This window comes from Ascidiella aspersa, chromosome 7 (assembly GCF_963924565.1).
Source record: "Ascidiella aspersa chromosome 7, kaAscAspe10.2, whole genome shotgun sequence".
Taxonomy (NCBI): domain Eukaryota; kingdom Metazoa; phylum Chordata; class Ascidiacea; order Phlebobranchia; family Ascidiidae; genus Ascidiella; species Ascidiella aspersa.
Genome location: NC_139453.1, coordinates 25,319,155 through 25,327,584, shown reverse-complemented (window position 1 = coordinate 25,327,584; position 8,430 = coordinate 25,319,155).

Genomic DNA, 8,430 nt, shown 5'->3' with positions numbered 1-8,430 from the left:
CATGTCTGTATGGACAGGACACATATCTTTAGAACAAAATCGTATACAAAAGTGTAACATTGACTGGCTCTATTTTTTTACACTAATTAAATGCTTGTAAACCCAGTTAAAATAATTTCGTTCAAACATATTTTTATGTTTTTTGGGCAGACTGACACCAACACCTGAACGTTAAAAAGTTATTCCAGTTATGCTTATAAATAAGCAAAATTTATCGCGATTTTTGAACTACTACGCTAAGAACACATGATCAAGTTACGCTAAAATGATCACTTTTCAGTGAAAAAACTTCAACACCAAAACATATTCTCATCTTTCAGAACTGGTCTCTAAACATGATCCACTAAACCTGGCCTCAAAACGTAAAGTGTCGCATTCGCAATTCGTTTTAAGTTAAAATGACAGCTAAACAGGTTTGTGTCAGACAAATTCCTTTGGCTAGTTTCGAAACCTAGTTCAGCATACCTTCCGATTTCGAAGCGAAAAAAGTTGTGCCGCTGTTCGGGGCTCTTTTATACGGTTCTAAAGGTGGAACTTTTTTCCCACCTTAGCCTTCTTCACTGAAAACGGACGAAAAACTACCAAGGCTGAACTGAAAACATTCCGGTCTTAACAGCATCACGAGTCACTGAATTGGCTTTATTGCGCATGAATAGGCCGGTTGTGACGTAACGTTATGCGTGAATAGGATTTTTGTGGGTGTGTGAATTGACATAATACAGCAGCACATTTCGCTAATTTCCTCACCGTACTGTCGCTTTGATATTTAAAGGCTGCTACTTTACTGGGAATGGCGCTTATACTTGGTATATCGATGTAAAGGCTGTCTTTAATCGCAATGTTAAACTCAAGCATTTATACATTTTACCGATACAACGGTTTGGCAAACTAAATTATTAATTCCTCACATACACTCAAGGCAACTTTAGCTCTGACGTCCAAAACTGACTAAGCCTTTGACATTAAAACAAGTACCTTTATGTGGGGTAGTCGTTTTCGTCAAACTGCATGTTTTCGTAGCTTTATAGCTGTTTGCACAGACATTGCGAAGAAGTGAAAAAAAGTTTACTGACTCCCATTAAACCGAGACGCAAAAAATCCACAGAGTTTAGTCATTTTTGTTGAGTTAGGAAATCGTTAAGTCCTTAGTAAATATTGTGCCACGCTGAACTGCACGTAGTTGGACACTGCACTCCGTCAATAGCTGACGAACAAACATACTCTCTCAAAACTGTAGTTCTAGCTATTTTTGTTAGTGTAATAGAGTCTTTGAACTGTATTTATGTATGTTAGTGGTCCACCCTGGCAAATACCAACCACCAAATGTAAACAATTGTGGTTTTATGCAATACATTAGCTTTTGGGGTTTTGCAATGCCCAAGAAAAACTTAAACTATATCTGATATTAGATTTTCATTTACGGAGCTTGTTATCATATCTGGAAAAGAGCGAATATGTGGTGCAACTAATAAATGCCTTACCTATCCAAGGAGACGCTAATCAACATTTAAGAGCACATTTTAAATATTTGTTTGCTTTTGCCCAGCTGATAAACAAATACGCTTCATCAGCTTAATACTTTGAATAAAGTTTATTGCTCAAAGCTGGTTTTATTGCTGGTAATGTTTGCGATGTAATATCTTTACTGGCATCAGTCAAATGAAAGGACGGTTTTGCTAAGATCTGATCTCAAATGCTCAAAGCGCCCTTCGCGACTTTAATCAAAGCAAAATTTTATCGTTAACATCAATAATTTTGTATATTGTCTCGTACGTCCTAGCGCGTTTGACTTTCTACAGTCAGCCAATCAGAGACGGCCACCGCCCATGCCTATAGTAAACGCCTACAATTTCCGCCAATAGCAAAGCAGAGGAAATGAATCAGCCGGCATTTTATAATGGGAGGCTTGCCCACACCTAATAATAATACAACACGGTCGGTAAAACTGAGATAGTGTCATTTTGCCGGGAGCTATAGCGACTGAAATGCAGTCAACTCAATGTTAAGGCTGACGAATATCATGATTAAGAGATTTCTTGTTTGATTTCAAGAGAAAATTGCACTCGGCACGTGTTTTGATGACGTCGATAGCGAAATTGAACCATTTTGCTCAAAGTTACTTAACAATTCAAAAAAACGGCCAACACAACATAAGAACTCTAACAATCTGGAACTTTAAGCGTTCGCTGACAGCAGTACAACAACAGCACTTAACCTGCAAACAATCCTTCGAATTAACAAAGACTTAATAAGGCAACACAAAAGGGTCTACGCTGTTCTGTTACCGAATGACCGTGTACTTAATAGGGTAAGCGAAACACCAACCAACGGCGAATCAGCATTGTGAATTACCTGATTTTCCGACGACAACCTAGCCGCATTAAACAATTCGAGCCAAATCGGTTTTGGAATAAATTGACGTCATTTATTGGAGTTCCTCGTCTAAGGCCAACACTACTTGGTTATTCAGCTGTCTAATTCGACGAATTCAATAACTCGAAATTAAGTGCACTTAAAAATTTTCTCACCTTCCGCCAGGAGAGTGGCGCTATAACATAATTGTGCAATGCTAATACTGTAATGCCATCAAAACATCGCTAAATACACATACTTAATTATATCAGGCGTACAACTTTACTACAAAAATGTCAGTTTAGTAAAGTCTGATCTAAGACTATTTATAAAAACAGATAAAACAAAAAATCATTTCTTAAAATTTACAGAAATATATATTTCGTCTAAAAGGCACCGTCACTTTCTGTACAAAAAGCAAACATGTAAAAATTCCAATAATAGTAGTAAAAAAGTAAAATATAAGATTGTATATAAAAAATCAAAACACCTGAAGATGTCAGATGCAAAACCAACGACTTAGCGAATGGCAACAAACGACAACGTGCAAAAAACGGAAAGAAAGAGAAAAGCACACAACTGATAAGCAGGTTATCAAACGGTGTCGCAGTGCAATCACCGATTGAAAAAAATAAATGCCCAGAGCGAAAAACTACTATTTTCTGTGAATCTTAAGAAATTATTTTATGTTTTATCTGTTTTTATGAACAGTCTTAGATCATCTGATACGAAAACAAGAATCCTTCTTTTACATTTTATGGTCTTTCAGCTTAGTAAAATCTGGTTTTAATTTTAGTTCGCGATTATTCGATGTTTCTAACTTTAACCCCTTTAAAAAAATAGAAAAGTTGTAATTTCAAAGCTTTAGCGTCTTAAAGCTGAAAAGTCTGGTTATTTACCACAGTGCGGTAGAACAAATTTGCAGTTGCAAGCAAGCCGAAGGCAAACAAAGCCAAGTGCATCTCAATAGAGGAAGTGTGCATATCAATGATCAATCCCGGCTGTGAATGCAAAGCCAAACCTCTTAAGGGTTTCACGTTACTGCTTTCGAAAGTCCGCCTACGCTGTAAAGGGAAATTACTCTACGCAAAGGTGTAAAATTACTGTATACGCACGGTTGCGCAAGCCTTGTTAACGGGAAAATTTAAGTTCTTGGGACTATGTCGACACAGTCCTTCCCGTAGTTAAAATATGTACTTTGTTTTCCAAAAAACGCCAGGTAACGCACTTTCGACAAGAACAGCTTGTATCCTGCAGCGTTATAAAACAAACTATAATCGATTTGGGTTAACTTAAATAGAATTGTTTCTTTAAACTTCTCGATTTCCTTATTTGATGACCAAAGCGCTGGGACAATTCGAACTGACAAATTGTTTCGGAAAGTGGACAGTTTTTGTCCTTGTACCGACCGTATCATTTTTGTACAACCCCATAGAAAATCACTCTAAAGCACTGTCGTATTAAATTAAGCTTTTTCAGCCTTACAGAACTAGGCCGTGATATTATCGGTTGCATTGTATAATGTTTATACTTCAGTAATAAACGAATTCCATAAACGTAGCTACAAAGGGCAAACGTCGCCGTCCAGTCGAAAAAAACTCGAAATTTGGAAAAGTTATGTCGCTTTTAACACAGCAGTCACAACCGACTATAGCTTTCGCGACCAACGCATAGTCCGTAAACTCGCCAAACAGGTCTTTGTTACGTCACTATCGGACCGCGGCTGACACCTTTGTGCGAGGTTGCGGCAAAAAAGGATCTTATCGCTGCCCTTTAGTATACGCCAAGGCCTAACGTGTGCAATAGTGAGTCAAGGCGGCTTACGGAAGTAAAAGGTTTTTCATTTCGGTTTGTTTGATAAAAACAGCGCATTTCCGGCAAGTCCAACCGTGCAAGACTTGTTGGTGTGAAACCGCTGTCCTTTTTAAGTGTCTTGAAGTTATACCAAACGATCGATAGAAAATTAAACTCAAATTTGGATTCAAAAAAATATAAACATAGTCGAATTGGAAGCTCTTTTTGACGATAGTTTTCTTATATGCGTATCTACGCTGCTTTACAAGACCATTTCATGTTTTACAAGTTATTCATTTTCGCGCCACACTTCGCTGGCAAGCTAAGTATTCCGTAAGGTCGAACTTTGTTTGTTTTTTCTGTTCTTCTACTACACTTTAATACCTCAGTCTTTCCAACGGCCAAAATATCCGTCCTTGCCCTTCTCAGAGTTATTTCGCAATAAAACCTGGGTATTTGACTGCTGAGGCGCGTGGCAGAAAACGCTGTCTCTAGATGCGTAGCTGAGCTGTTCCGCTACGGAAACCTGCCTTCTGACGTGTTTCGTCGGTGTCACGTTAAGAGGGCGTAGCCTGACGTTGGATTACGTAACGTAAGTACGCCAAACCAAACGCTTGAGTTGCCTTAGACGCATGCAGCCTATTCCTCCAATGTTCGCAACTGCGTAACTGCTGCGCTGACATGTTTTACACAAGTCATCTTGAAATGACTTAAGTCCCAGTCAAGTCATTTTTGTAAAATAATTTTAGCCCAGATCAAGTCATTTGTGAAATAACTAGAATTTGGGAATGAACAAAATGTCAAAAGTCGTTGTAATAGCAAGTCAATTTGAAGTCAAGTCTTTGTCATAAAAATTCCACGATAAACTATTAAAATTGGTAAACTCGTCAAATTACTCAACCAAAAAAAAAAAAAAACCTAAACGCAACACATTGCAAGCGAATAGCTTTATGTGCAAATATGTTTTATAAAAACAAATGCTTTATGAAAACCGTTCATTTAAGCTAAGTTATTTGTTTAAAAGACTTTAGTGAATCTGGTAATTTTGCCAAATACTTAAGTCAAGTCATGTGTAAACAATGAGTTAAGTCATTACAATACTGGTGCGCAGAACCACGAGGTCATTTGCGCAGTTAAATTTGCTTTGCGCACTTGAAAAACCTGCTATCTGACAACAATAAACCTGGACCAACTATATACACATTAAAAACGAAATAAACGAGAATTAAAGCTATATGATTATAAAAGGGGTGTTCTTCTGAAAAATATGTATTCAGCGCCGAAGTTTTGATCACCTATACGGGTAATCTTCTTCGGGGCAATAAACTTGTAACTTTACAGAAAGGTACAAAAAAACAATCGATATTCTCAGCATATTGAGAAATTATTTATGCGGTTACAACGGGTTATGAACTTCCGTGCTGATATTTCTTTAAAAAATGTTTACTTTTTTCCCCATTTATAGTAAATTTGGAGACTTTCTGAAATCGATGTTACTTCAACATTATAGTTAACCTTTGTCGAATGGAACGAGAAAAAAAAATGTTCGAATCATCAAATTAATTTTCTGTAGGATATTAAAAATGTTGTATAGGTTTGGCCAATACTGATTTAAACTGTGAAGCTTAGCCTCATATTCTAAAACGTAGTTTTAGCTAAAATAATTAGGCACCGGTAAACTTACTTTTCAGAATGGCTTGTATGCCAAACTTGTTTGAAATACTTAGAACTCACATTGGCTTTAGTTTTGGAGTTTCCTAAATCGAAACGATGTTATTTTATATTCAACTTTGAATCATTTTGTTTATTGAGCAATAAATTCAACTTTTTCAGGAAACACAAAGGGTATTTCCACGGTTCATTGACCAAAGAGGTCTCGAGTTGTTCTTATAAAGTAACTTTAAAAATGGTGAGATAAAGACGCGTATCATAGTTAGTGTGCTATTATTGTCTATACATTGTTTCATTCTAATCTAGGCAGTACACTTTATTAACCAAATTCATGCAGTATACGCGTTTTTAATCCATGTTAGGTGGCATACACTTTTTAACCCATGCTAGATAGTCTAGACTTTTATTTGTTGCTATATTAATGCTATATAGCGATTTGTTTAATCTGTTTTTCAAAATTGGGCGCTCTTTCACTATTGTACGTGAAAAGTTATGCAAAAAAAAATAATAATACCGCATACCACAACGCATATTGTTTGGGTTAGGGTGCGGGTTAGCGTTTGGGTGAGGGTGGGTCAAGTAATATTATGTTTATTATTAATAATACCTTGACCCAACCTCAACCAAACGCTAACCCTAACCCAAACAATATGTGTTGTGGTATGCGGCATTTGAAAAAAAAAAAAATTTATTAATTTTTACGTACAATAGTGAAAGAGCGCCCAAAATTGTCAAAGTGTATATAACATTACAGCTTATAGTTAGTGGCTATATGTTATTTTCCCGTACAATTTGTATGAGTGTTTACTGTTCTTCGTCACCAACAAAATGTATTTTCATCGGACCAAATTATTTGTCCCCAAGAGTGTATCACCCGACGTTCACTTAAAGCGCGTTTGTTGAGTTTGGATGTGACGTAAATCGGTTCTCTTTGTGTTGAGACGTGTCGCACATGAAACACTACCCCGATACAAATCGCCTTTTCCGTCGGGGAGAAACCTGTTAAGAAAACACTTTAAAGTCAACTCAAGTGTTATCGAAGTCACCCGGATATCCTTCTGTTCGCTGCGTCGGGAATCCATCTTGGCCACACTGTGCCACGTCCCCGAATTCAGCCAATGGCATCGCGCCACTCCCTCTATTGCCTGGAGAGATCTCGGGAAAGAGTAAGTTTGATTCCAAGGTGTGATATATAATGGTCTCCGAACCGCAGACCACGTGACGAATCGAGACGCCGTGATTGGCTGTTGGTAGAACTCACACCCAGTGGTTATAAACGAGTTTTTCTACGTTATACAAACCAGAAGGTGACTGTTTATTCAGTTGAACGAGTTTTTCTACATTTTACAAACCAGAAGATGAATGTTTATTCAGTGAATCCTACAAAATTTCTCACACTCAAAAAATTAGGCATTTTCTGAAAAACCGCACTGTTAATAATGATCGAAACAAAGTGATTGAATTTTTGTTAAAACAATTAGAGTTGCACAAATATTGGACTGTCATTGTCTGGGGAAACTAAATTGACAACGCACATTGATATTTGGGTATTAGCTATACGATTTGACTTTTTTGAAAACCTTAATACCCACATTGTATAGTATTTAAAATCGGATTGTACAAAACAGTTTGGCCCACACCCTAATTTCGTGATGGTGAAACGTTTTCTATTTTATCCGGCAGGTTCGTAGGCTACAGTGTTCGCATACCAAATATACAATAAGGGAGGATTGAGTGACCAACGTTAACTATATGTATATTGTAAATAACAAAATTTTAGCATAGGTTACAGCCTTTTTTAAATGTATCTAACGAATTGCAATATCGCCAGTTTATGGTTAGTAGATTAACACCTCTTCAACGTTTAAACAAGATGAAAGCAATGTATGCATTTTGTGGTTGTACGTTACATTTGCTTAGCTTCTGTGCATTCATACAGGTCTGTCATCAATGGCCTTCACAACTTGTTTGTCAAAATCTACTGGATAAATGCTATTGAGCGAAGCAACGTGGTATTATTTTTTATGTGACGAATGTGCGATGTTTTATCAATTTAAATAAAACAAACGTATTTTTTTTTGCGATAATACCTCACTTACCCGTTTTACGATGTTTTCCGAACAATACTCTTGCCCTTAAATAAAATGCTAAATCCGAACCTAATTTAAAGTTAATAAACTTTAACAATTTAAACGAGTTATGCGAAAATAACATCGTGGCTTAAATGCTGGCATAGGTATTGTTGCTGAATACATGCGAAAATAATAAACGTTTCTTGAATATTCATGCGAATTAGACTATTTGTATTGTTGACCTCAACATCTTTGAGTATAGCCTACTGTATATTACCCTCTTTTTGTTTTTACATTAATCAAAATACACACTCAGATGAAAATGTACTGCAACGTGCCCCCAGTTAAGCAACTAGTGATTTGTGTTAGAGTGACTGACGACTTATACTCAACATATCTCATGTGTAACGATTCACCGAAATATGTGTTATCCGAGCCCGACATTCAGCGGACACTTTTAAAGTCGTGTATTACTCTAAAGTTGAACTATGTTAACAAGTTTTTTAAGGTTCCTTTTTTATCATAATTTTTTTTTTGTTGG